Genomic DNA, 26,981 nt, shown 5'->3' on the forward strand with positions numbered 1-26,981 from the left:
CACCCCCCAATTTGACACTTCAGAAAATGGCCCAATTCAGCTCAGATTGATTTGGAGGCCATCTACTTTAACTCAGTATAAAACCCAAGCTGAGATTTGGAAAAGCAAGGGGAATATAAAAATAATTGAAATAGCTTTTTTCTCTTTGTGAAAATTGGATAAAGGTTACAAGTACAGAAGCTCTTTAGGAGGGGCTTATGCCTGCCAAATATCAGAAACATAGGTTCTATTTTTACTTTTTTTAAAAAGGCAACTGCTGATGACTTTTTTATTTCTTGGCACAGTTGGATGAAATTTGCAGGGATAGCTGCTCGTTCTGAGGGGATAGAGCCTTCCTTGTTCAGATAAATAGGCTGTGTGTGTGTGTGTGCGCGCGCGCGCATGCACGCGCACATGTGTGTGTGCAAGCCTTGCAGTTTGAGGGTATCCAAAAGAGGATGTACTTATCCTCCTAAATTCTTTGGGGACAATTATTCCGAAAATTACAGAAATCCTTCAGACATCTCTCAGTAAGAAAACATGCAAGTTTTCAGAAGTATAGGTGCAGCGGTTCATGTGGAAGGGGAGACCTCAATTTGGGAGGAGGGATTAATTCACTTCTCCTCTCCCAGTGGTTTTGGGCGGGGTCAATTTGTATGAAAGCACATTTTGTAGAAGTGTCTCAAGGCAAGAAACCTACCTATTTTCAGAAGGATAGGTGCAGTGGCTAAGGAGTTATAATAACTGGAAACCAGTTTAAGCCTCCCCGCCTGCTCCCCGTAATGATGCCTTGTGGCTTTTCAAGAATGGCCACCTTCTTCCATCCTTGCCCTCCAAAAAAGCACAGAGACTGGTAAAATGTTCCCTAGGATTAGAAGGTGGACCTGTCAGTCACTCCAACCCACGTCTTCCCCTCCCCATCAGCATGTGGAGATATAAAAGCAAAATACACTATTTTTGAAAATACGTTGTGTGCCTTTCTGAAGCTGAATTACAAATGAAGCCTCTTGCAGGGTCTGACTTTGGTGCTAGTCACTTTGGAGGGAAGTCCACTCCACCTCGGGAAGTGCCAGAAACCATCCAAGGGGTTCCAGCCGAATCCAATGCACTTCGCTACTTCACTAAAGCTCCTCTGCCACTGAAGCTTGAAGGCTTCCCCAGCTTCTGGACAAAGGTATCATTTGAGTAAAGGCCACGCATTCCACATTTTAATTTGCAAGTCTTCTACTGCCTTCTGGTGAGCATGACACATCGTCAGCATTCCTCCCAACACTGAAGCTGCAGCTGGACGCAAGGGTCACCTGGGCAATTGCACGGCAATCCCATCATGGGGATGCATCACAAATGGACAGGAAAGAAACCCAAGGTGGGAGAACGACCTGGGGGGATGTTTGGCAGCTGTGTGAGCAAAGTCCCTTAGCCAACATAAAAGTCCTACTCAGCAACCACATACAGCACTAGTACATGCTCTTCTGCCACCCGTTGAGTGAACACATATATGTTGCTGCTGTGCCATACACCCACACCATTGCTGCTTTATTATCTTCCCACGCCATTTCCATCATGTTAGTCCCTCCCATTGCCCCTGGGTCTCTCTGAAGATCCTGTCAATGGGAGCCAGAGGGCAGCAGGGCTCTCTGGACAGCCACATCATCTGGAAAAAGCAGATGACATGGCTCTTCGGAGAGCCAACCAGCCCACGCCTCAATGCAGTACAGGTGATCTCCTGTGACTCTTCTCCCACAATACTTGGTTCTGAGGAAGGGCTTCCTCAGAGTCAGGCATTTGGGCCTGGCCAGCTCTCTGAAGAGCAGCACCATCTGCTTTGTCCAGCCAATGCAGTTCTACATACATGTGAGTCCATCCGCCCTGGGCTCACATTGAGAGGATCCTCACAGAGATTGGTTGCCTGCTCCACCTATCTGCCATCCATCTTGCTCAAGGGGTCCTCTAAGCAAACCAGAAGTGCTGCTCCAGAGAGGCCCATCATCTGCTCTCTCCTTGCGGCATTTGCATGGGAGCCTCCAGGTGGGTGTGGAGTGGGGGCGGGATGTGCAATTCACCCTGCTGCATGACAAGGCCTGAGCATATAATTACATTTTCTTTGGTGCCCAGCAATCATAACCCTCTTTTCCATATTTGGACTCAAATGTCAAGGGCAAAAGACCATGGCTGAGTTTAACAGCTGCAGGTTTCTAGTGATTTCAGCAGATATGCGAAGTTGGGAGTGACTGAGATCCCATAAAGCTGAGAAATCTCTTGCTACCAAAGCACCGATCTGTTTATAGCTTCAGGCTTCTTCACTGAAAGCAAAGGATGTGCAAGAAAGCCTGTTATGGATCATACTGCCAATCTTGGAGTGTTCAAAATACAGGGTCTGAACAAATCCATATTGTGGATGAGATCTTAAGGGTGAGGCTGCCTCATGGGCATTTTTCCTTATGTTCCTTAACATTCATGCCACATGCACTTATTTAACATTTCCATGGCAACTATTGCTCAGTATTAGTCGTGCTAGACTTTTAAAAATACGGTTCTTTCTTTCTTTTAAAGAGAAGAGATTCAAGTCCCAGTGAGTTAAAGCCAGTCAATCAACTAGTTATAGAAGCAACGTGGTTCAACTTTTCCTTACATAGTCAACTGCATTCCCATCTCCAATAATCAGATCAGGCAGACCATGGTACACTAAGAAGGGCCATATCAGGATCATAATTCTCCCAGCTGGAAGGCACAGGGGACAATAAGGCTAACCAGCAAAGCATGAAGAAGCGTCCTACTCCAAGTTCCAGGTCATGACAGGTTGGTTTAAGTAGTCTCCTTTCACCACTCAGATTCCTTGGGGTGTTCATCGTTGTCCCCCAAGTCATAGAATCATAGAATAGTAGAGTTGGAAGGGGCCTATAAGAACATTGAGTCCAACCCCCTGCTCAATGCAGGAATCCACCCTAAAGCATACCTGACAGATGGTTGTCCAGCTGCCTCTTGAAGGCCTCTAGTATGGGAGAGCCCACAACCTCCCTAGGTAACTAGTTCCATTGGTTCCATACTGCTCTAACAGTCAGGAAGTTTTTCCTGATGTCCAGCTGGAATCTGGCTTCCTTTAACTTGAGCCTGTTATTCTGTATCCTGCACTCTGGGAGGATCGAGAAGAGATCCTGGCCCTCCTCTGTGTGACAACCTTTTAAGTATTTGACGAGTGCTGTCATGTCTCCCCTCAATCTTCTGTTCTCCAGGCTAAACATGCCCAGTCGTTTCAGTCTCTCTTCATAAGGCTTTGTTTCCAGACCCCTGATCAGTCTCTCCTTCCCTGTTCTAAACCTGCCTCTTCTTGATCTATTTCTATGATGAAGATGAGTCTGGTGGATGGGTTGTCACTGTGGCTGAGAATATTGGCCTGGTGGCCTGGTTGGCCTGGCTTCCTTAAAGATGTGCAGCCATGCCTGAACCTGATTGCTGGGCCAGCCAAGGCCTTGTATGGAATCTGACTTGCTCTCATCCCTCTAAGGGATGGAGGCAAAACTCTCTCTCTCTCTCTCTCTCTCTCTCTCTGGCCATAGCTAGACCTAAGGTTTATCCCTGGATCATCCAGGGGTCAAACCTGTTCATCTAGGTCACACACAGGGGATCCAGTGCTCAGGCAGGGGCGAACCCTGGATGATCCCAGGATAAACCTTAGGTCTAGCTGTGGCCCCTCTCTCTCTCTGTCTCTCTCTCTCTCTGTGTGTCTGTCTGTCTGTCTGTCTCATACACACACATACACACACACACTTAGAAAAATTGAAGAATTCGGGGCAACATTCAGGAAATGGAAGGCAAAACTCTTGGCAGCTGATAGTGGAAATCACCAATCTTCTTACCCAAAAGACTTTTGTTGGCCACCATTTATTTCTCCAGGAACCCCTATCAATTTGATAGTACATTAGCACATTTTGTTGCACTAGAGAACTTTGGGCAAAGAGAAATGATGGTTGCCAGTAGGGCTGTGCATGGGCCCCTGATTCACTTTGGAGGCTGATTCGACTTGGGAAATGGCCCTTCACAGCCACTGTAGTTTGAGACCTTACACCTCGGAAACTCCAAAGCCCCCATCTCCATTTAAAATGGTGGCTCTAATGGATGATGGGCAGATGCTGGATGACTCAGGTAAGTCCAAGAGGTGGGCGGGTGGGGCAGCAGCTCACCATCACCCCAAGTCAGGCTGAGGTGATCCCAATATGGATTCAGATGGAGGCAGCAGTGCGCCACCCTAGTTGCCAACCATTGGGCAAAGGCTTTTCCCCCCCATTCACTCCCCAAATTTGGCAGGTCTTCTTCTTTTTTAACCTTCCCCACCAATGCACCACCTAAATGCAAGCCAGAACATTTGGCCCAGCTATAGTAGAGAATATTATGAAGATGTATTCTGTACTATGCAGATGTGTTCAGTAAGCATTCTGATTCCTTTGACGTCATTTTGGATCTTACTTTGTGTGAAACAGTCCTGTGTCATTGGCTCACGTTTCAACTGGTTTATCATTCTGCTAAGCCCTGGCTACTCCACAGTCTCTGAGAAAGAACTGGGATCCAAGCAAAACTAAAGGGGGCACAATGAACTACCTCACCCTAGACTGCAAGAATAGCTGATAAGTGCCAACAACCTTTGCAGTGCTGCTCTACAGTTCTCTTCCATTCCAGCCAGTTCTGAATGAATATCCTCAGTCAATTCATAGATAGGGATGTCGGAGAAATCTGCAACGGCTTCAAATGGGTTCAGATTTCTATGAATACAACCTCCAGATTCTGCAGCAGATTGGCCTTCTCCATGTTGCACAGATGCTGGAGATTTGCGACTGGTTTTCTGTTTGTTTGTTTGTTTGTTTGTTTTACTTTGGAGGAGAATTTGTGCAATTTTGTTCATTTGCAAATCCACACTTGCACTAATGCCCACTTAGCACCAATGCCTAGTGGAGCATTTGCAGTAATGCACATTTGCACAAGTGCACATTAGTGCAAACGCACTTTTGGAAACCAACAAAGTTCTTGTACAAAAAGTCCAATTATGTCAGTGAGTGGATGGTGGAATAAAAGACACCCGACAATCTGTGAAACACAGATGGATTGGATCAAACAATCCCTACTTGTAGATATTTGCATTTATGACCTATCTTAACGACATTTTCTCCAATAAGTTCACATTGTGTTTTTGCTCGTGTTTCAATTTTGAAAAGGCAGAACAATGATTCTGCAATGTCTAGCATTACAAATTCAGTGGAATGTGCAGGCATACATTTGTGCAACATTGAGTTCATGCCTCAACTAGAGAAAAAAATTTGCTAAGTCGCAATCATTCAATCGCTTCCTTAATTCAATTCAGAGGCTATTAGCTACATTGCTGCTCCTTATAGTATCTCTCTTGCTCCTTGGTATTATTCTTCCTCCCCCTCCCCAGTTATTACTTTGTATTTGTAGATAGTATAGTACCATTTTATATGATTCAAGCTACTATAGTTCTAATCCTCAAATGAGAGAATTTTGCCTTGGGATACTCTTGGCTGGTCTAAAGTTAATCCCATTGGCTTTAGTACAACTGTTCCCAAGTAATTGGTTTGGGATTGTGCCTTAAATCAGCAATAGAATCATGCACACAAGTTTTCAGCACAATAAATCCAGAGAGTAAAAACACGACTTCAGATTGGGAAAGGTCAGGGCCTTTCATATAACACTTGCTATAGATGGCTCTCTCCATCCTCTGTTATTACAGGTTAAATGAAACCTTTACAAGACACATTTAGAAGATGTATTTGGTTTTGGTGGTTTGGCAATGTCAAAGATTCAATTTTCAGGAGCATTATTTTATAGATAGGGGGGTTTAAGTGTTTTCTTGGAGACTGCACAAGAGATGTCTTTGAGAGAAATGGTTCCAGCAGTAGACTAAATCTTGCCATTGGTTTATGAAATTCTTCAGAGCTGAAATAGAAAGTGGTTTAATCATGAGACCCCTTTAAGCAGAAAATGGGAAAGTGCTTTTGCTACAGCAATGAGGTTGTAATGCTACTAGGGATGTTCAGGTTTTGTTAAATCCATTCTATCTGTTTCACAGAATATCAGGCATCTTTCATTTCATCACCTGCTCATTGATGGAATCAGATATTTTTTGTGCAAGACTTTGCTCGTTTGCAAATGCACATTACTGCAAGTGTGTGTTAGTGTAAGAGCACATTAGCATTTGCACATGAACAAAACTGTGTGAATTCGCCCACACAGACACAAGCAAAAGAACAAAAACTGGTTTACAAATGCGTGGAATCTGCAGGACTTGGAAAAATCCAGTTTGCTGCAGAATCTGCAGGTTGGATTCATAGAAATCAGAACTCATTTGAATCTGTTGCAGATGTCTAACTATGTATCACAAGCAGATCTGTTTCCTGTTCATGTTTCTTTTTAAAGCATTTTTTCTGTGTTATTTTTGGAAGTGTTTGAATGTTCCTGTCTTTGACACTGCCTGCTATGTTCAGTCTTACTTCTGGTTCTGAACACTGTTTTAAATTTCCATCATTAAGGGTTAACCTACACAGTTGGAGTCATACCAGACCAACAATCATCAATAACTAAGCCCTGGCAGTTCCAATGGGCTGTTATTTGGTTGTCTGAAGCCGTCTGTTCAAATGATGTAATGAAAGGAAGAAAAGAAGGAGAAGACAGAAGCCAATCTCTTACCATTAATCAAGCAGAACTGTCCATGTTTATAGAGGAATGGGGAAAAGAGTGCCCACTCTTCATGAATGGAACTGATTTACTATAAAAGAGTAGGGAGAAGTAGAATGGAAAATGAATTCTGTCTAGGGATGGAGAAATCCATCAGTTTCCATTTTTCCAGGCTTAACTTCAGTTTGTCTCAAACTTTAAGAATTTCTCCAGTCTTAAACTGGGTTCATCCCAAACTTTGAGAATTTTGTTTTAGAAGTGTGCATGAAAATTCATAAGCATTTTTATGCACATTGTTTGCAAGCAATTTTCCCAATCTGTTGCATTTTTGACCTTATTTTCATTAATATATGCATTTTTGTGTGCACTTTCTCCTAATATACAAATGTTTGTGTGTATTTCTGTTTTTATTGGAGAACTCTCTTGAAAAATTCTGAGAGGTGCAAGTTTCAAAGGATAACCAAATTTCAGCTGGCACAATGGTTCGAAAGTGCAAAATTAGGTATGTTTGCGTTAAAATGTGAACTGGATGACTTTCTTCCCCACCCCCAGTTCTCTCAGCATCACTTTTCAGTGTCAACATTGTCTTTACACATTATGATGGGAGTTCATTTTTAAAAGCAAGGGTAAAGGTGGGCTCTCGCTCTCTCAGAACATGTCTAGCAGCCGGAACCAAATAACAAATAGACACAGGGTAAGATCAAAGCCTTGGCTTTATTTCCGCAGAGAAAAGACTGCCTGCCTCAAATCCAGGAGCAGCCCCGAATGCTTCTCATCCAGGACTTTTATACTGTGTGGCAAACAAATTACATATTTGGTTATACAGTGTGCATGCTTGGGTAAATTTCCAGAAGAAGCTCATAGACTAATATTGCAGCCACTGCCCTTAGCAGAAACCCATTGTGTATTGTCTGTTGACCGAGCAAGCCGGGTCTTTCCCGATAACGTACTTATCTCTTGACCCCAACTGTGTATGTGGTCTCTTCGTCTAGGCTGCATGGCTGACAAGGCAAAGGTTACCTATAAGTTACTCCTCTCCTGACCAGGCACCTAGGCTGCATATTTGCCTTACTGCTTGTCTTCTGATAGAGAACAGTTAACTATTAATTGACTATTATTTATATCAACCTACAGCCTACTAATTAAGAAAAGCTTTCCCCCCCCCATCTCTGGCCAACTTAACCCCCACCCCCCGGAAATCAGAGGAAATGCAGAATTGCACACACAAAAGTAGCAGGATCATTCCACACCCCTTGACAGCACTTTGCTCCCAGTCTCTCCCAGTATTAATTCTTAGGGAGAAGACATAGCTGTGGCTGTCTTGCTAACAATCTTTGAAACTTCTAACTTCATCCAGCTGCCTCCTTTAGAGTCCTTTTGTTCATCCTTTGGTCAATTAAGATGTCTTTCTGGAATTCAGAGTCTGTCAGCAGAGCACTGAGCAAGAAGAAAATATGTCACAAGAATGATGCTTAAAGAGATCCTCTGAAGAATTATTGATTGGCATGTTGGTTTATTTATTTATTTCACGCATGCGTCTCCCTAGAGCAAAAGCTCTCAGGTTGACATATATAATAAAACATCACTTACCAACACAATTTTAAATACAGCAGTAAAACAATACATTCAAGGAAAAGTTCCACATTTAACTCCATAGTGGTTACTTCACACTGAAACAAAGATGGTCAGCACTTCTGAGGAGGGGCAATGCTAAAATTAGATTTTCAGCTGCAAGAAGTCTGATGGTAATTTTTATTCATAAAATAGTTTAGCTCAGCCAACAGAGGTTTGGGAAATACTACATTACCTTATGGATCTACACAGATTTTTTTTTAAAAAAATAGTGCTGCGTGTGCTAAAATAAGAGAAACAAAACTCATAATTTGGATAAAGCTATGTCAAAGTGTTAGATTAAGGCATGTTCAGATAGTCTAAGAGCTAGAGTCCTCTTATATCTGGGGTTTTGTGGTGGGGTGGTTGCCTTATAAGAAAAGTGCTCTACAAAAGTATGTGTAAGATTGATGATATCTCAGCATTTGCTGCTGGTGATTTACTTTTGCCAAGAACATTAAGCTGAGCCTATGTTCCATTACCCTGTTATAAAAATATATTTCAAAAATACATGACACTGCCGGCACTCCCGTGGGATATCTGTGGCTCAGGTTGTCAATTCAGGCAACATCACAAGGATAAAAAGATAAAAGATTTCTCTCTTCCTCTGCCCTCCAGAAAAACACTGAACCATCTTTTCTCTAGAACCATATTGTGGTTAAATCAAAGCATTCCACCATAGGTATGATTTATTAACTATTAAATGTCTAAGGCCTGATAATACCCTATCTCTATTTGACCTACTGTGCCAAATCTGTGGTTGTCACATCATGCAAAGAACAACTACAAATTGCTAATTACTAGCCAAGAGAGTTGTATTACATCTCTAACTGTCATGGCATAATCATACAAATATAATATTGATTTGGTTGTAATTACATCTGCACAAATTTTACATTGAGGTTGAAGGAAACCTACTTAATTTGGCAGAGAATGAACTTTTAACTAGTCTCAGTAGTAGTATATAGCAGTTGTATAAATGAAAGCTCTACACATTAAATAAGATTGCAAATGGCAACAAGAAACCTTATTGCAAAAGGATAAGAACATGAGAGTGTTAATCTCCAGTAACAGAGCTTTTGATTTTTTAAAAAATTAGCCTAACACAGAAGGGTATAAACAAAACATACATCCGTAAACCTACTGTTCCTAAAGTAAATGCCCAATGCCTTCCATGGTCTTTCATCCAGGGTTGTTTGCTAGATTGCCCAATTGGTACCACATGAGGTTACTGAAGAGGATTTGCAAGTATTGCCGAGCTACTGGATCTGGACTTCGCCCCAACCCCAACTAGCCCACACTTAACTGTACTCAACAAGGACATTCTGCAAATTCAAATAGTGCTAGCAGAGCCCTGTTGAATCTTTCCATTATGCAAACAGTTGCATAGCCCAAGAGGAATGCACAAGCAAAATGCAGAAGTGCTCATGCAACCAAGCCTGCACATACGTACATAACTTTAGTTGGATTCTTCTCTTGTGCCTAGTTCAGAACCTAGTTTCTGCTAGCACAACATCATTTCCTCCAATAGAATGACACAGTCTGATGCTGCCCATAATGTCCACTACGAATTTGGGCATGGTATTCTTTGAATTATGCTTCACACCCACCACAAAACATCAGTGATGCATGTTTGCACCTACAATCTTCATTTACCACTAACACAAGCCAGTGTGGAGTTCTTAAAGATGAGGAGCCTGTCTGGAAAAAAAAGATGGCAGCTCTAATTCAGTGCCACAAACATGGTTACAAGGAGAGACGAAAATCTTGACAAAAGCCAAGCACTGGAATCCATGGGCCTGGATGGACAAATCAGTCAATTTGCTTTCTCTCACATTGAAACTTTCTAAATCTCAAGTTCTTTCCATCCTATTTATGAAGAAATTTGCAATTTAAATTCATATCCAAAAATGAACTGAATTAAATTCTCACCCATCCCTATATGAAACACAGTGGATGCCCCTTATTTCAGAATACTCTAGACATTGGATACCACTATAGAGAGACAGTCTGTTGTAAGTAGGGTTTTATGAGAATTTTGGTCCTTTTCACAAATCATGTGAATATGCTACCATATACGGTTGTTATGAGAATAAAACTGGATAGGTCCCATGTATCTCCTGAGCACATTAAAAGAAGGACAAAAGATAAATATGAAAAAAAATCCCCCTCAAAGTTTCCATATTTTAAAAAAGGCACCCTGTAGAACTTCAGACCATGCTTGTTCTAGCAAACTAATGTTTTATTAAGAAACCAACACAGGTAAATCAATCGAACAAAAATAGCACATTCAGCTCCGATTAATGGAGCTTGCTGTGTTCTAGTTTCTATTTGCAGCTCTCTGCCCTTCTCTGTCTCTCTCTGTATGTGCTGCAAGCAAGCCTACAGAAAATGTGCCTTCTTGATAGATTAGCTCCTTGTTCCAAAGGAGCACACGTGGAAATTTTTCAAGTAGGTTAAAAATTCACCTGTTTCAATTGTTTGGCAGGAAGGAGAGAGTTGTTTGGGGGTGGTAGAGTTGGCACCTGCTGGAAGACTCCTCCTCAGAGGAAAGCTGGAGGATTGCCCACCACTGCCAATGAACCAGGAGGAGCCAGGCTCCTCAAGGAGGAGGAGGAGGAGGATAATAATAATAATAATAATAATAATAATAATAATAATAATAATAATTTTTAGGGATGTGCTCCGCTCCGATTAGGAGCGTAGAAGCAGTAGCGGATTGGCCTGCTCCGCCTTACCCAGAGGCGGAGTAGGAGCGGACCGCGGACCCCCTAGAAGCAAGGCGAAGAGAAGCGACCATTTTTCGGAGCTCCGAGTTCAGTCGGAGCGCTCCGGTCGCCATCTTGAAAACATTTCGCCATAGGATTGCATTGCGGCAAATAATCGCGCATAACTACGTTGTTTTTGAAGCTATCGTTCTGGAAATTCTTGTGCACAGAGAGTCGTGGATGGGGGTCATTTTGAGACCACTCTCACCTCTCTGCGTGCTGTGGTTCACGTGCAATATTTTTTTAAAAATCGGGTCAACCGCGGGGCTCAAACTGCGTTTCGGCTTTTCGCCCATAGGATTGCATTGAGGGAAAGAATCGGGGATAACTGGGGGGGGGTTTAAGCTATCGTTCTGAAAATTCTTGTGCACAGAGAGTCGTGGATGGGGGTCATTTTGAGACCACTCTCAACTTTCTGCATCGTACGGGTCGCGGGCTAGAAGTTTTTTAAAAATAGGGTCAACCGCGGGGCTCCGTTTCGGCTTTTCGCCCATAGGATTGCATTGAGGGAAAGAATCGGGGATAACTGGGGGGGGGTTTAAGCTATCGTTCTGAAAATTCTTGTGCACAGAGAGTCGTGGATGGGGGTCATTTTGAGACCACTCTCAACTTTCTGCATCGTACGGGTCGCGGGCTAGAAGTTTTTTAAAAATAGGGTCAACCGCGGGGCTCCGTTTCGGCTTTTCGCCCATAGGATTGCATTGAGGGAAAGAATCGGGGATAACTGGGGGGGGGTTTAAGCTATCGTTCTGAAAATTCTTGTGCACAGAGAGTCGTGGATGGGGGTCATTTTGAGACCACTCTCAACTTTCTGCGTGCTGTGGTTCACGTGCAATATTTTTTTAAAAATCGGGGTTTGGGTTTTTTTTTATTATTATTATTATTTTTTTGGAAGCGATGACAGGCACATTCAACTCCCAATCCTGATGAGAATTCATCTCCTCAGAAAGCATCCTCCTCCAATCCCAGCGTTGGAGGGGGGACTAAGGCAGACCCACCCTGAGAACTTTCTGTTTTGTGTCTCTTTGTGGGTTGGCGTTCGTGGAGGGAACACTTACTTAGCTAGTGCTCCTGCTTTGGAGATAGATTAATTTAATATAGGTTTAGTTTGGCGCGTGTGTGTGTTTGTTTGCTTCTTTCTGACTTGTAGCTTAGTTTGCCCTGTGTTTTCCCCTTACTTTGATTTAATATAAACTTTATTTTTGAATTTTGGAGTGTGTGGTTGGGTTGGTTGCCCCCCCCCTTCCCTGTATTAAAGCCTGACTGTTCTGCTTTTGTGAAAGCTTTCTTTTGAAAGCATACACACACTTTTTGTCCCATTTCCCTACATTTATATTCTTAAACATATTTTATTATATTCTTTCACATAGTCCATTAGTATATATTCTCATACATATTATATTAGTATTCATATTTTGTTCTTCTTATAGTAGTGGTTGGTTCTTTTTCCCCCTCCCCTCTCTTAAATCCTGATTGTGTTTCCTTCTATCTTCTATATACCAAATATACCAAAAAAATTGGATTCTCTTTTTCTTCTCTGTGTAACTTCGACGGAGTGGGCTGCTTTTGTCAAGTTCAACAGGCAGCCACAGATTGAGCATTTTGGGGAAAGCATACGCACACCATTTCCCTATTCTTAAACATATTATTATTATATTCTTTGACATAGTCTTAGTAGTCTATTAGTATACATTCTCATACATATTAGTAGTAGTATTCATATTTTGTTCTTCTTATAGTAGTGGTTGTCCCATTTCTTGTCCCATTTCCCTACATTTATTAGTAATATTCTAAAACATATTATTATATTCTTGTAGATATTCTTAGTAGTATATTCTCATACATATTAGTAGTAGTATATTTTATTGTTCTTGTCCCATTTCCCTACATTTAAACATATTATATTCTTCTTATACATATTCTTAGTAGTACCTTATACATAGTATTAGTAGTATTAATATTTTGTTAGTCATCATGAAAAGAGAAAGCAGGCGTGCTGAAAGCAGCAAGGCTCAGTCTGCCAGCAGGGCTTCCTCTCCTCCTGTGAAACTCAAACGGGCAACTCCTTGGCTGACTGCTCCAAAACAGAAGCAGGACAAGCAGCAGGCAGAGCCACTCTCTTCTGCAACTTGTGCCCGGCGTTCTCTTTTTGAGGGTGGGAATGGGAAAAGTGCCCGTTTGCAAGAGGCACGTGGCAGCAGTGCCATTAGAGGAGGAGGAGTATCCCCAACTCCTTCATTCTCCTTTCAGCCCACGAGCCCGCTGATGGACCTAGACGAGGTCCTCAGCACAGTGGAGGGGGGGGAGGAGGAGGAGGCGGTGGGCCTCCAGGATGTGGGGGCTGAGGAGGAGCAGCAGCAGGCCGAGGCTCTCTCCCCAGTCTCATCCCACACCCCTGTTTCTGTGGCAACACCAGAGAGCTCAGGCGGGCAATTGGTGGTGTCACCACAGAAACGAAAGACAAGCATCGTGTGGGACCACTTTGAGTTGGGAGCGGATCCCCGCTTTGCTGTCTGTCGCCACTGCAAACTCAGCCTAAGCAGGGGTTCATCGACAGGGCATTATGGAACCAGCAGCATGAAGATGCATCTTCATAGGCAGCACCAGGCGATCTTGCTGGGGAAAGAGGCGGGCAAGGCGACTGGTTCCAGGGGAAAGCCGAAGGCTGCTGCTGGCACTGCCACTCTAAGCTCTCCATCTCCCATCCCCACAAGGGTTAGGCAGGCAACCCTGCAGGACATGGGGTGGGGGAAGTATTGACCCACAAGATGGCGTTTTCCAATGCCCACCCAGGGTGCTACTGTGTTGGGGCATCTGCCGGGACTGACTCCTCCCCAATACTAGATCTATGACATGTCACTCTGCCTGCCCCTCTGCTAGCCTGTCCTCCTCGGTGACCGACTCGCTGGGATGGTTTGCGTTTGCAATGCGTGACTAACTGCAATGCTGGCTTAGAAACCAGCCATCACTTCCTTGTGCCCCCAGAAATGCCCGCAGCCTGCCTGCCTGCCTGCCCGCCTCCCCCGGGGTGCTGCTGTGGTGGGGCATCTGCCAGGACTGACTCCTCGCCTACTCTGCCTGCCTCTCTGCCCGCCTGGTGCCTGGTTTGCTCCCAATCGTCCTCCTCTGTGCCCCTCAAGGCGTAACTGCTGGCTTAGAAAGAAACAACCAGCCATCTTTGCCTCACTTTGCGCCCACTTATGGGTTGGTTTGCTATGCGTTAGTGCTCAAGCCATCCTTGCGGCACTACAATGCATGCTGCCTGCCTGCTTTCCATTGATGGTGCTATATAAATAAATAATAATAATAATAATAATTCTCCCCTTCCCGCCTTGCAGCGATGGTGTATGTGTCTTGCTTTGACTAAGGGGAGAAGTCCTTCCTGCGCTCACTTAGACTTTATCAAATTCAATAATCCCTTTTTCAAATGTGCCAGAAGATTTAGGGTTATCTCGTGGCATGTTGGGATTGCCTTGGAACTGGCCCCATTGAGCTGTCTGCAATTGCAACTTTAAATCCCTGACATACTGGAGTGTTCAAATTTCAAAAGTTCCCCTAACATCAGGGGATGATGGGATTGCCTTGAAACTTGGTGTCCATGGGGACACATGGGTAAGCTGTCATGGGACCAAAGGATAGGTTTCTAACGTGCAAATTGACGTAGTTGTAGAATGGGACTTGATTTGGGGTGAGTTAAAAAGTTTAAGCCGCGCCAAAAATCAGGGGATGATGGGATTTGCTTGCAACTTGGCGTGCATGTGGACACATGGATAAGCTCTCCTGGTGCCGAGTTTGAGGTTTCTAACATGCAAATTGACGGAGCTATCCCAAGGGGTGTGAATGGGGTGCCCGATTTTCATAAATTCCCCAAAAATCAGGGGATGATGGGATTGCCTTGAAACTTGGCGTGCATGTGGACACGTGGATAAGCTATCATGGTGCTGAGTTTGAGGTTTCTAACGTGCAAATTGACGTAGTTGTAGAATGGGACAATTTGGGGTGAGTTAAGCCATGCCAAAAATCAGGGGATGATGGGATTTGCTTGCAACTTGGCGTGCATGTGGACACATGGATAAGCTCTCCTGGTGCCGAGTTTGAGGTTTCTAACATGCAAATTGACGGAGCTATCCCAAGGGGTGTGAATGGGGTGCCCGATTTTCATAAATTCCCCAAAAATCAGGGGATGATGGGATTGCCTTGAAACTTGGCGTGCATGTGGACACGTGGATAAGCTATCATGGTGCTGAGTTTGAGGTTTCTAACGTGCAAATTGACGGAGCTATCTAAAGGGGTGTGAATTAGGGTTATGGGAGGTGCGTTAGAGGGTAGAGCCGCGCCAAAAATCAGGGGATGATGGGATTTGCTTGCAACTTGGCGTGCATGTGGACACATGGATAAGCTGCCCTGGTGCCGAGTTTGAGGTTTGTAACATGCAAATTGACGGAGCTATCCCAAGGGGTGTGAATGGGGTGCCCGATTTTCAAAAATTCGCCAAAAATCAGGGGATGATGGGATTGCCTTGAAACTTGGCGTGTGTGTGTATACGCCCATGAGGTGTCATGGTGCCAAACGTGAGGTTTCTAACTTCAACGGAAAAAAAGTTGTTTACTTTTTTAGCTTTCAATGCAAGCCTATGGGGGGGCAAAAACGGAGCTCCGGATCCGATCCGGAGCTCCGGGCGGAGCGGAGCGGAAGTGGGCGGAGCGGGGGCGGGGCGGAGCGACCCGCTCCGAAAAATGGCGGATCTGCAAGTGAAGCGGAGCGGGGGGTCCGTGCACACCCCTAATAATTTTATTTATTTCTTACCTGCCTCTCCCTTTGGATCAAGGCAGGGAACAACATTAGTACAGGAATCAATACATCTTAAAAATTCTTGATTTTACATTGAGCTGGATAGGCCTGCCGGAAAAGGCTAGTCTTTAAAGCTGCCTTAAAATCACACAGAAAGTTAATTTTACAAATCTCCTCCAGCAGGCCATTCCACAATCTGGGGGCGACAGAAGAAAAGATCCTCTGGGAAATTGATGCCAGCCTAGTTTTAGCTGAAAGAAGTAAGTTCACCCCAGAGGACCTGAGTGTGTGGGGCGGACTGTATGGGAGAAGGCGATCCCTCAGGTAACCTGGACCCAAACCATTTAGGGCTTTAAAGGTAATGACCAACACTTTGTACTTTGCCCAGAAACTAATTGGCAGCCAGTGGAGTGATTTTAATGTTGGGGTAATATGCTCACTCCTAGATGTACTGGTGATCAACCTGGCTGCCATATTTTGAACTAGTTGAAGTTTCCAAACTAGGTACAATGGTAGCCCTATGTAGAGTGCATTGCAGAAGTCAAGCCTTGAGGTTACCAGCACGTGCACTACTGTCTTTAGGTCTTCTGACTCTAAGAAGGGGAGCAGCTGGCATATCAGCTGAAGCCGATAGTAGGCACTCCTGGCCGTCGCATCTATCTGGGCTGTCATTTGGAGTGACGGATCCAGGAACACCCCCAAACTGTGAACACAGTCTTTCAGGGGGAGTGTAGCCCCATCCAGAACTAGTTGACACACCTCCAAACCTAGGTCAGAGCCTTTGACAGCAAGCACCTCTGTTTTGTCTGGATTCAGCTTCAGTTTGTTTTTCCTCATCCAGCCCATTACCGCCTCCAAGCATTCATTCAGAGGAGACACACTATCCTTAGCTGATGCTGTTATTGAAGGCATAGAGAAATATATTTGGGTGTCACCAGCATACTGATAGCACCCCGCCCCATGCCTCCAGATGATCTCTCCCAGCAGTTTCATGTAGATGTTAAACAGCATTGGGGATAGGATGGCACTTTGTGGTATGCCATACACAAGGTGCCATGTCATATGCTCCTTTTTTTAGGAGCAACTATCCCCAAGTATCACCATCTGGAATCTACCTGAGAGGTAGGACCAGAACCACTGGAGCACAATGCCCCTGTTTCCCAAATCCCTCAGGCATTCCAGAAGGATACCATATCAATGGTATCGAAAGCCGCTGAAAGGTCCAAAAGTACCAGCAGGGACACACTCCCCCTGTCAATACTCATGCAGAGATCGTCCACTAAGGTGACCATTGCTGTCTCAACTCCGCATCCCGCCCTAAAGCTGGTTTGAAATGGGTCTAGAAAAACTTTATCATCCAAGACTGCTTGGACTTTGAAGGCAACTGCCCTCTCAATCACCTTGCCCCAAAATGGAAGATTTGATACCAGTCTGTAATTATTAAGGTCCAGGGGGTCAAGGGAGGGCTTTTTTTAGAAGCGGCCATACCACTGCTTCTTTTAAACATGGTGGAAAACTCCCCTCCCTGAGAGATGCATTAATAATATGTTGTAGTTGTAGTCTAACTGCATCTCCTCCCTGGGCAACCAGCCAAGAAGGACAGGGATCAAGAGGACAAGTTGTCTTCCTTACTCATCCAAGCAGCTTGTCCACATCATCAGTACTCACCAACTGAAACTGATCCAGTGTAATCCTACTCACGGAGTTGCTGGACACTTCAGCTTCAGCTTCTGTTATAACGACGGCATCTAAATTGGCTCTTATCCGAGAGATTTTATCTTGAAATGATCATTAAATGCATCACAGCAAACTACCGAAGGCTCTAAAACTGGGTTCAGGGGAGGAGGTGCCTGAGTTAGACCCCCTCACCATCCTAAACAGTTCTGCTAGACGTGAATTCGCAGACGCAATGCGGTCAGAGAAGAAAGCTTTCTTCGCTGCACGTATTGCCACCCCATAGGAACGAAGATGTTCTCTATGACGTGCCTTGTCAGATATGTGATGAGTTTTTCGCCATCGTCACTCTAGTCAACCTTCCCACCTCAACTTCCTGAGATCTTCTGTGTACCAAGGTGCCCGATTGGAAGCAGGTCGGAGAGGACGTTTGGGGGCAATGACGTTTGGATGACTCCCATGAGGGTATCACCTGTGGAGGACAAAGAATCTGCCTCAGAGCTAGAGGTAAAAAACCTTCAAGTTTTCAGGAGAGATGCCACCTTGAAGTGCTAGACTGAGCAGCAGGCCTCCTTGTAAGAAAAGGTCTACCTGCATGTAGACTTGCTCACATGGAGGACTTTTACAGCTGCAGTCACTGACAGTTCCCAACTGAAGCTTGGGTGTGGTCTGACAGCATCTGTATAAAAACAGCAGTGTAAGGCTGGATTGAACTCTGATTATTCTTCTGCCTGCTGTGTTGCTTGTTATCTGGACTGGATTCTGGCCTTCCTTCTTTCTGCTCCTCATTTGTTGTATTGCCTTTAAACCTCTTTTCCTGAAACCTGGACTGTTGAGTCCTTCCCTTTTACCTGATCTCTGTTTGTATTGAACACCTTAGAACTCTTTGACCCTTAGCCTTGTAGCTGCTAGGCTTTGCCTTTGGAGACATGGCACAGGGAGTGGGGGGGGGGGGTGTAAACAGCTGATTAGCAGCATTTTAACACTTTTAAAAAGCTCCTGTGGATACAGCCCAAACTGTTGGATTGGAAAGGCAGACCAGGTGCCTAGGATCCATCTGAGCATGTAGTTTCTCACCCAGTTGTAATAATAACTAGTTGAGTTTTTGGAAGATGTCTGGTGCATATGGCTCCTCTCACATAAACAGTAGGGGAAGCAGGGCTGGTCCATGTCCCATGATACTTCGTTACTTGAGGCAAAGGACAAGAAGGTCCCCCACACACATGCAGTCCTACTCCATGTACAAAAGCCAATTAACAATGGGGCTGGGTCCTCCACTGCATCTGAAGACAGCTGGCTAGCTTAGGGGACACCTAGCTCTCCACCAACACCTTGTTCCCTCCTCCTAACACCTGCTGCCTGTGGTTTTGTAGGAAGTTCACATCACTGTTTGATATTCTTAGCTAAGAACTGAGGCCTAATCTACACCAAACAGGATATTCCACTATGAAAGCGGTATGAAAGCAGAATATAAAAGACAGGAGCCACACTACTGATTTATAGACACCTGTTGGAGCCCATGGCACATCTACTCCAAGCAGGATATAATACTATGAAAGTGGTATGAAGGCGGTATATGGTATATGTCATGGGCCCCAACAGTTGTCAGTGCACTTCAATACCGCTATAAAGCAGTAGTGTGTCTCCTGACTTTTATCCTGCTTGGTGTAGATTAGGCCTGAGTATATCTTCTTTGTTCTCCACCACAGTTCAGGCAGTTTATTTTGGAAAAATGCCCTGCACCTCTGTGAGTATCCCAAGAAGATACTGATTTTATTAAATTAAAATATTAAAAGCCACCATGTAGGGTACAATCTTCTGAAGGTGGCCCACAAGATAAAAACAATACACATTTTGTAAGCCTGCAGGCTAAGAATGTGTTCTGCCTATGTAAAAAAAACCAAAAAACTGTCACGCGATTGCTCTGGCATTCTGGTATTCTTTTGCATCACTTGTTCTTGTTTAATGATTTCATATTTTTGGCACCTAATTTAATTTTGTGAATGTCAAGCTAATAGTCCCTTTGTTTTATTTGCTCTTGTTTCACATGTGACACTCCCCTGGGTTTTGGTGCTATTGTCATTTCAATTAGAATAGTTAATCATTTTCTATTAATCACCGGTGAAAGCATTATATATAAGGGAAGCATTATATGTTATAGAAAGAGACAGGTTATATTCATAGCTACAGAAATTAGTCTTTCCCTGGTGCTTCTACTGTGCAGAATGAGCAAAGAAAACAATGCAGTTTTGTAAATAATATGATTCTTGTACAGTTTCAATAGATCCAGTCTCATAAAAGCACATCCAGTCTCATAAAAGCACATTTTCCTATATATAGGAAAAGTGACCCTGTGAACTTGACCCTGGGTTCCTAATTCATCTAAATCAGGAGTGGACAAACTGGTGATGTCCAAATGTTTTGGACTACAACTCCCATCAACTCTATTGCAGTGGCTGATAGGAGTTGAAGTCCAAAACTTATGGAGGGCACCAGATTCCTGACCCATGATCTGTATCATGGGATCATATGTGGACAAATTGTGTTGATGTCACATTCCAACAAAACCACTCCATGTGCACACATCTACTAATATGGCAACAGGACCATTATTATTATTATTATTATTATTATTATTATTATTATTATTATTATTATTATTATTTATAACATTTATATACTGCCCCAAAGCCAAAGCTCTCTGGGTGGTTTGCAAAGATATCATTGAAAAGTTAAAGATAAAAATAAAAAATGGGCACAGAAACAAAATTATGCCCATTTCCTTTTCTATTTTTCTGCTACAAAAACAGAAGACTTTCTGGCATGGCTCGCTCTGATTTACCGTGCTACACTTCATTTTCTATTGCTTCACAGTCGGTGGGCATTCATTCATTCATTCCAATAAGTGGCTGGATCAGAAATGGCAACAAAACTGTACTCTGATGCCATGTTTCTCGCCTTCCCAAGGGTCTCCACTTCCCTTGCTCGGCTTCGTCCATTTTCTTCTGCTGCCCCTTATGCCTGGAACGCTCTTCCAGAACATTTGAGAACTACAAGTTCAACCACAGCTTTTAAAGCTCAGCTAAAAACTTTTCTTTTTCCTAAAGCTTTTAAAACTTGATTTTGTTCTGACTTTATACTGTTAGTTTTACCCTACCCAGTGCCTGTTTACCCTACCCTGTGCCTGTTTGCATTCTCTTCCCCTCCTTATTGTTTTATTATGGTTTTATTAGAATGTAAGCCTATGCGGCAGGGTCTTGCTATTTACTGTTTTACTCTGTACAGCACCATGTACATTGATGGTGCTATATAAATAAATAAATAAATAATAATAATAATAATACTCGGGTTTCTACCGGTTGTAAGACAACAATCCTGGCCTTGATTTCTTTATAACTTTGAGACACTTTTAAAAACAGTGAGAACAGAGGGCATCTCCAGCACCGGCAACAAAAAGGCTTTCTTCGCACATTATAAAGCACACATAGTGTGAAGAGTTTACCACACAATCCAGTTCTATTAACTTCAGTGGCATTACATGACATGGAGAATTTTGTTGGAAATACAATTACCACCTATTCCAGAAAATAAATAAGAGACAAGTGAATTACCCTTCTCCCTCTGCTTTTAGGGGGGTTCTGATGACCCCTCCCTCCATGCATGGAAACAATGTGTGAGAGGGCTGTAGAGGTGAGCCGGATAGCCCTGACCCATTGCATGGAACAGTCACACCCCTGCCAGCATCTTCTCATATATTTTCTCCTCTTGACTTGGCAGGATGAGCAGATGTTTTTGTTTCTTTTCTGGCTTTTTCTAGAGAAAAACCTTTTATGATGAATGTTTGAAATGGACCTCAGCTATTTCAAAGTATTTCTAAGCTCCTGTTATGGGGTGTAATTGGATTAGTACATAGTTCTAGTTCAAACCATCTGGAGGGCCTGAGGTTGGGGAAAGCTAGGCTGGCACAGGAGTTGTGAACTTGTAGTCTTCCAGATGTTGCTTGACCCCAGCTTCCAGCAGCCACAGGTCAGGAATGAAGTTGTAATCCAGCAATGTCTGGTTTTCCCTTTACCTGTACAGATGTGGAAAATAAATAACAGTAAAAAAAATGGTTTGCTTTCATACATTTCAGTTTTCAAATGGAAAATAGAAGTTCTCTCTCCAAAGTACCCATCACATCCAAAGATTTCCCATGGGCCTACCATCTCCAACTTTCATTGATTTGGAATTTTGATCCAATTTGGCTTTTTATCTCTTGTAAATTCCTGGTATAATCTGAAAAAGAAGCTTCCTGCAGACAGAACGGAGCAGGTGCAAATTCATTTGAACAGTAATTTATAACATAGCAAGGTTTCTATATAGCCAGCAGAGATTTTCGGCACACTCTAAGGCACTGATTTCCATACCTTCTGGATGGCGACGGAGAGCTAAATACTTCAGATGGTCCTGGGTCTCATCATCATGTTCAATTATTACATTAGCCAGGGTCACTTTATTCTCAAGCATCTTTGTGGTAAAGTATTTAAGGTCTTCAAGGTTACCGCAATTAGTTTTTCTGATTCACTCTTTGTGTTAGTATGTAGGCCTGAATGAAACGTGATCCCATTCGTGGAAGAAAATTGTTCTTATGCCTGGCATCTCACTTCATTTTAAGTCAGTCCACCTTGCCAGAGATGCTGCCAGGTTTGTGAAGGTCCTGGGACCTCTGCCCCCACCTTCTGTCTCACTTGTTTCTCTTTCCTCCCACCTCACTCTTTCCAGTTTCCTGGTTTGCACTCTCCCACTCTTTTCACTCTTTCCAATCCCTAGCACACCTAGTCCCTGTTCAGACCACATGCTAAACCATGCTGCTTAACCACAAAAAGGTTAACGGAATGCATTCCAGTAACCATTTTGTGGTTAAGCAGCATGGTTTAGCGTGTTGTCTGAATGGGGCCTTTCGCTCTTTCTCTTTCCACACTCAGACACACCACATTATAGGGATGTGAAAACCAGCAAAACCCAAGCTTGCTGAACTGCTCCAATTTATTTATTCATTCATTTATTCATTCGATTTCTATACCACCCAATAGCCAAAGCTCTCTGGGTGAATTCTATCTCAAAGCTTGTTCTGGGTTGAGTCAGTATCAGATTGCACACTTTGGATTTTGTTTTTCTTTTTGCATGAAAATCTGTGCATATTTGTGTGTGTATTTCCAAACGTGCCAATTGAGCACATCTTTGAGATGTATGCATTCTTCTCTCCTTGATGCCTTCTTGTGCATGTGTTTCAAAAGTATGCATTCTTCATGCCTCTTTTTAACTGTGCCCATACTTCAGAATACTTTTTTCTTTGCCCACAAATCACACTGCAAGCTCAGAAATGTGTGGATTTTGTTTACAGATTGCATCCAAGTCCATGTTCAGTCCAGAATATGCAAACTGGGGAAATTCTGTTAAAAAAAATATTTTCTCATACATCCTTCTTAACAACATATGTTCTCTCTCTTGCCCTCTTACTCTTTCCAGCCCCTGTACTTACTTGCTCTGTTGTGGGTGGATGCATGTATGGCATATTGAACTCTGACTTCGCAAACAGCAGAAGAGTTCTAGTTGCACATCACTTGATTCAGTTCTATATAAGAATCAATATTTCTGACTTATGCCGGACCACTCATCTGCACAAGTGATCTCTTTTGTTGTACTGCCAAAATGCAGTTACACATAACAGAGGTATTTTTATCTGATCAGCCTAGGAGACATGAAAGATATTAAGTTAATCTGATGACCAAAAGCCATATGTAACTACTTAAAAGCCCATGAAACTACTGTAGGGCAATGGTTTTCTGTAGTTTCCAACTAAGCAATTGAGTCCAAATTTGCCAAACAGACGAAAGCAGCTTAGCCGCCTACATCTGCAGGTAAATAGGAACTGCTTCCCTGTGGTACTATCTTAAACATCTGAAATGACTGCAGTGGTGTGAATGTGGCTAATTGTATGGGCCTTTCCCCATTCAATTGTTGCATAATATAAAGGAAGCATAATGATCAGATGGAAGATGCCCACTCAATCAGCCCCATTCACATGGTTGAGGCATTTCCACAGATACTATAGCCTCGTTGGCCTGAGCCAAGGGAACCTGGTCCCATGTTGCTGGTTGGCCTTTGTGAAAGAGCCTCAGAAATCCTAGAAATAGAGGACGGGTAATCCGAAGCTACAGATGGCAGCTTCCCTACATGGATCACACTTTTGAGGTTCTAGTGCACTGAATTCACCCATATGAAAAGCTAATGTGGTGTATTGGATAGAGTGCTTGGCTAGGACCAGGTTCTGTCATGGACCAGGACCCCAACCCCTCATGCAACTCCTCATCCTCAAAAGAAGAGACTCTAGGGTGAATGGTTCAGGGTCACAATTCAGCCAGGAAAAGGCATCATGAGAATTCTTCTTTCTTAGGACCCGTTTCTCCAGAAGGACCCCAGGGGTGTGCTCACATGTATCCAGAGGAGGTTACATTCCTGTCCTCAGCCACTGAGAACTCAGCTATGTGAGTAGCTGGCGTATGCTAGTGCTCTCATGTTGTCACAGTTTGAGATTGCTAAAAAGGCCAGGCCCCTTTAAGAGACCAAGTTTTGTTCAGGGTGGGGGTGGGCAGATAGCTTAAATGCACTCAAACTCTTATTTAAGTCTCAGTCTAGCTGTTCTCCTTGTTGGAGCAATATACATTCAACCCTGTCTGACTGCAAGCCCTAGCACAAATTGGAGCTTTCTGTGGTGCTGATCTCTTTCCATCTTGCTTACCTGAGAAACTTGACCTAACCCAAACCCTGTTCGAGATTCATAGCAGCTCCCTGCAACCCAGGCTATAGCACAAGGCTTCTGCAGAACCCACAGCCTTAAATGGCACAGTTTCAAATCCCCTGTAAATCATAATACTCATTGAGTGACCAGTCACTATATTTCTCAGCCTAACCTACTTCTCAGGGTTGTTTGGAGAATAAAATTGGCTGGCTCCCCCACCCTCAGAAACTTGGAAGGAAAGTGGGAATCGGAGTGAAGACTTAAATAAACAGTATTATAATGCCAGGGGAAATGTACACAATTCAAGGAATCCTTAGTTAGACAAAAATGGAATAACTCTGAAGAGACTGAAAAGGAGATTTAGCTGATGGTCATCTTTAATATATATCAAGTAATGTCACTTCTAGCTCACACTGGAATGCAGAAATGTTTTCCTTAGAAAGAAACAGAGAGACTGGCTGTGGAATATAAATAATCATTCAACAGCAAAGATTCAACTGCAAATATGGGTACATTGTTTATGGAAACTAGTGTTGATAGTTTGCCTCACTATGTATTTCTTTTGTGAATTGCCACCGATTAATGACAAAACCTTAACTCAGTGGGCTCCCTTTGCTTTCCTTTATTTTATTGTAGCTTAACAAAAGAATACTATCATGGCTACAATCATTTGCTAAGGTATGTGTCCTATTGATGCTAATGTGAGTCTACCTCATATCACTAGATGCCGCATTGCAGCTAATGTTTCTTTATTATTCATTAGGCACAGTCTGTTATACATTGTAATGTGTATTAGTTAACGTGCAAATAAATACATAATCAACTTCATTATATTGAATGTTCCAAGGGACGTAATGACGGTGGTAAATGGAAGTGGTTCCAGGTTTCCCTTCTACAGTTCTCTACTTGAAATGGAAATTCAGGCGGTGTGGGGGGGGGTGTTGGGGGATAACCTCCAGCCTTCTGCCATAACAGAGTGGGAAGGTTCTACATCTCAACTGATTAAGTTGACATTTGGGGGACTTCTGATGCTACAAGGTGCAAACTGTCAAGATGAAAACAGGAGCTTCCTCACAGAAGACTTTTTAGGCTGCTTATATATATATATTCATCACATCCATTCAGGGAACATACATCCTGTCTCTTAAGATACTTCTAGAAAAGTGGGATTTGTGCCACTAGTTATGTAAGAACAACAAATATGTTGCAAGTTACACTAAAAAGAGTAGGAGCATGGTTCTGAAGAAAGGTATTTAGGATTATGTTCGTGGTTGACGGCTTCAGGAACTGCAGCCTCAAGTCATCTCAGCTAGTTTCCCTCACCTCTTGCATTTCCTGACATCAGAAACTGCTGCTTGTCGGTTCTCCAGGAACCCTGAGGCAGCAGTTTTCAATGGAGCTAGCTTCCCTTGCCTTTCCTAGTTGAAAAGGTGGGGGCTGAAAAAAATATTTGGGAGCCATTCCCATAAATCACTTAAGGAGATCTACGCACACACACCAGCCACCGCCTTCACCTCCATGATGGGTGACTTCTTCATGATCTCTGCCCCCCATCTCAACTCCAAACAAGGCTCCTTCTCTCATTGCCCCTGAGGTGAAAGACATAACACAAGCCCTCAAAATCTGAGGGAATTATTCCCTCCCTGCCCTGCTCCAGTGTCTCTTCCCACCCATGTGGTTGCTTTGCTCCAGTCCTGAGAAGAATGAACAACTGAGGCATGGTGCACTGTGCATCCACCAGCAGAAGTAAAGAAGCCAGTGCTAGGATTGGCAGGCCTGGGCTTGTCCTTCAGGAACACCTGACTAATGAACAATTAGCTGACTGGCCTGGGGAGAAGAAATCAGGACAAAATTGGGGAATCAGGCAGACTGCTCCTCCAGGATGCTCTGCCTTGGATTCTCAAAGTTATGTGTGTGTTTTTCCTTTCCCTGAAGGTGAGCTAAGAATGTAACACATACAGGAAGAGGATGACATCAGTAAAGCCACCAGCAGGAGGAACAGAGAAGGGATGTGTGTGGAGGTTAAAGACAGAATATCAAGTGGAAAATGACTAACTCTTCAACATGCCTTTGATGAGGTGGAGGGAGTGGGGGATGGGAGAGAAAATGGGCTCAGAGTGGGAGCTACCCTGATAGGCTGGAAGAGCACCACACCCTCATCCTTAATAAGAAACCACCCCAGTTTGATAATAGGATCATAGAATCATAGAATAGCAGAGTTGGAAGGGGCCTACAAGGCCATCGAGTCCAACCCCCTGCTCAATGCAGGAATCCACCCTAAAGCATCCCTGACAGATGGTTGTCCAGCTGCCTCTTAGTTATATAGTTATAATTTATTTATTTATTTATTTAATTACATTTATATACCGCCCCACAGCCGAAGCTCTCTGGGCGGTTTACAACATTTAAAAATAGTAAACATTAAAAGTATACAATTTAAACACACACACACACACACACACACACACACACACATAAAAACAGTATAAAAACAGTATAAAAATCTTATAACCAAGATTTTCCTTGAATACTATATGAAGAAAAGAACAAGGAGTTAAATCACCTAGGATCCATTAGTGGTGACCATTTCCTGGGGCAAGAGAGATTTTCCCTTGAAATCTCTTCCATGTTGACTGCTGGCAACTCCTTTTAGTCCTACTTCTACTGAATGGATACTTGCACTGAATGGAGGA

The sequence above is a fragment of the Elgaria multicarinata genome, chromosome 10 (genome assembly GCF_023053635.1).
Source record: "Elgaria multicarinata webbii isolate HBS135686 ecotype San Diego chromosome 10, rElgMul1.1.pri, whole genome shotgun sequence".
In the NCBI taxonomy this organism is placed as follows: domain Eukaryota; kingdom Metazoa; phylum Chordata; class Lepidosauria; order Squamata; family Anguidae; genus Elgaria; species Elgaria multicarinata.